The sequence below is a fragment of the Colobus angolensis genome, unplaced genomic scaffold (assembly GCF_000951035.1).
Source record: "Colobus angolensis palliatus isolate OR3802 unplaced genomic scaffold, Cang.pa_1.0 Scaffold365, whole genome shotgun sequence".
Classification (NCBI taxonomy): domain Eukaryota; kingdom Metazoa; phylum Chordata; class Mammalia; order Primates; family Cercopithecidae; genus Colobus; species Colobus angolensis.
Window position 1 is genome coordinate 113,688 of NW_012116988.1, and position 322 is coordinate 114,009.

Below are 322 nucleotides of genomic sequence, written 5' to 3' on the forward strand. Positions count from 1 at the left end.
TAATCCCCATCAACCATATCGATTAACCTGGAAAGTAACTAATTTTGAAACTCATGAAGTCTTAAATGAGACTTCGCATATTGCTCCCATAGACACTTGGTTCCCCGACCTCTATTTCAACCTAGATAAAATAGCAGGGGTTGATGACATGGAGGGGGAGAATGGAGAAAACAGGCAAGAAGGGTGTCCATAAGCCGGAACGGGTTCTACGCCTGTCCCGGATTCCAGACAGGACAAATGAAAAAAACCTGCGGAGAAATAACCTCCCTATATTGCCATAGTTGGTCTTGTGTTAGTACTGCAAAACCGACGAGGACTAGAC